Raw genomic sequence first — 2,970 nt, forward strand, 5'->3', positions numbered from 1 at the left:
TAAGGCAACGTAAAATAGTTAAATAGTGTTTGAAAGTCAGAAGCGTTTTCTTTGCCTTGGAGAGATACTTTGGCAGGTTTTTCTCCCATGTGGAAATCTGTTACTTTCCTTGCACCCTCCAGAGAAAGTGAGCAAGCTAAACCCTGACGTACCCTGTGTCCTAGTTAGCTTCAGCTACACACTTGATACAGCTTAGGGTCACCGGAGAGTCTCGCCTGAAGCATCACCCAGACCATCGGACTGGCCTGTGGGCTTGTCTGTGGAGGGCAAGTCTGTGGAGGGCATGTCTGTGGAGGGCGTGTCTGTGGAGGGCGTGTCTCGATTTTTAATTGATATTGTGGGCTCAGCCCACTGTGCCCAATATTATGCCCTAACCACGTGGTTCTGGGCTATCTAAGAAAGCTAAGCCAAGCAGTGGTGGTGCATGCCTTTAATCCCAGTGCTTGGGAAGCAGAGGCAGGCGGATCTCTGTGAGTTCGAGGCCACCCTGGTCCACAGCATCCTCTGTGGTCCCCAGTGTGTTTCTTAGTGAAATGAATTACTTGGTGGGACGTGATGCTGTGTCGAAGAGTTGAGTTCCTGCTCTAGCCTCACTGAATGGCAGACTGTATCCCATATGCTGAAATAATCATTCCTCTTCCCTACATTGTTCTTGTTCAGAGTGCTTTATCACAACCACGGGGAGAAAATGAGAACACCCCATCAGAGACACTTCCAGAAAGGAAGGTGGTGCAGATGCTGGGCCGTGACAGGCCTGCTGGCCCCTGGTGGAGACTCAGTGCCGGAGCAGCCAGCCCTGGACACACCGTCTGACTGCTCTGCCGCTCTCTGACAGCCAGCCCTCACTCCAGGACATAAACTCTAGATACACCATGCAGGAAGACAGAGAGAGAGAGCAAACCCAGAGAGCAACGGAGATAATTTCCAAAGATTAAATGAAACCCAAACCCAGTCAAAAATAGGAAACGAATGTCCACGGTCTGCCTCTTCCTTCTTCATTTTCTACCTCCTCCTTCTCCTCTTTCTCCTTCCCCTTTACTTCCCTTCTTTCTTCCTTTCTTTTCAAGACTTTCTCATACACATGAAATAAGAAACTACTTCAAACACACATTTGAACTCCACGTCCAACCTGTCACCCCCAACATACATGTGAACACTTTTCAAAAGACTCCCACCTGCACAGGTGATGCAAACTCCATTCTAAAAATGAAGTTCTAGAATTCTGAGCCTCACTGAAGACATAAGGTATGTCAAGGGAGGTGGAGAGGGTCAGGGTCAGACTCTAAAGTCATGGCTACAGCCTCAGTGAAAGGAGCCCTGAGCACAGCAATGGGGCTGTAGAATGGTCACCCATGGGAGAGCCAAAAGGGACACTTATAGAGTAAAGGGACTCCTGACACAGTGCCTGTGGGAGAGGAAGGGATTCTCTAGAAGGGGAGGACTAAGGAAACGATGGTGAGAAGCTACCCTGGTTAGCCAAGTCTCTGATATGGCATCTGCCTCGATTATCATCAGCTATTGCCAATCTGATGTGAAGTCCTCCTGTCCAGTATTCCCAGTTCAGTAGCCAAGTGGAGTGGACAGTCCTTCTATAGCCATCACTGGTGTGCCAGAGTTTCAAAGAATTTTTTATTCCACATTTAAGAGATTTACAGGAAATCTCCAGACAGTTAAGCCGAGGAGCTCAGACTGTCTTTCATCTGGCAGGAAGCCAGCATTCGGAAGGGTGGCTTTAATTCCTGGGATATGGAGTTCCACAGTCAGGAAGCAGCCCTGACCCCAGTAAGGTCAGTGCTGTGGCCAACTACCCTGGGCTCAATTTAGAGACATAACTATGGCAACGACTGTGCCCAATCGGTTATTAGAGGAGATTTATTGACGGATATGCTTGAATAGCAGGGCCATTAATTGCAATTACCAGACAAGACACTTTGCTCATCTTGGGGGACTGAATGCCAAAATGCCCTAACAACTTTAAAATCCCATTTGCTCCTGAGCTCTCTGCTGGTCTCACAGAGTTTGCTCCAGATTCCCAGTCCTGAAGGTGGGGCTGATGGGGGTGGGGAGGAGAGAAAGGGGCATCGCTTGACATGGCCCAGCTGAGAAAGACAGCAAGAGCTTGGTGCTGCTGAGGATTAAGGGTTGCATGCTGTCCCTACAAGACCATCCTTTGAAAATTCAAGGGTGGCAAAAGCAGAGCCACCCTCTGGACCCCACCAACAGTCATAAATAAAACTCCTTCCTCCTTTGCCTTCTAAGCCACAGTGGCCATTTTCTCCAACACACTTGGCTCAGGCTCTGCCCACTGCTCATCCCAAGCCTAGGAAACTCATCATTGGACTTCATCCTTCTGGTCTACCTCAAGATAGTCTCACCCCCTCCTCTCCCCCTCCCTGAACATTCCTTCCTGTACTTTACAGGGTCTCTCTTTGTAGCCCTGGCTAGCCTATGTAGACCAGGCTGGCCTTAAACTCACAGAGATCTCCCTGCCTCTGCCTCTTATGTGCTTAAAAGTGTGGGCTACCCACCAGCCCTCCTGTACCTTCGACCCCTTTCTTAGCACTGAAGTTATCCTATGCATTGGTCTGTCTGTTCACTGGCCTCTTTCTCTCCCTGATCCATGAGAGCAGACATTCACTCCATTCTTTCCACTGCTGGACTGTGCCAGACACAGCACCTACCACACAGTCCACACTCAGGAAATATTTATTAAGACCCAATGAGATGGCTCAGTGGGTAGAAGTGTTAGTATGGAGGCCTGATGACTTGGGTTCAGTCTCCAGATCCCATAAAGTGGAAGAAATAAACCAGCTCCAGAGAGTTGCCTTCTGGCCTACACACACACACACACACACACACACACACAACACACAACACACAACACACACACACACCATGCATGTGCATGCCTACTTTCATACACAGATAAACATACACACACACACACACACACACAAATAGGTGAGTATT

The sequence above is a fragment of the Apodemus sylvaticus genome, chromosome 1, assembly GCF_947179515.1.
Source record: "Apodemus sylvaticus chromosome 1, mApoSyl1.1, whole genome shotgun sequence".
In the NCBI taxonomy this organism is placed as follows: Eukaryota; Metazoa; Chordata; class Mammalia; order Rodentia; family Muridae; genus Apodemus; species Apodemus sylvaticus.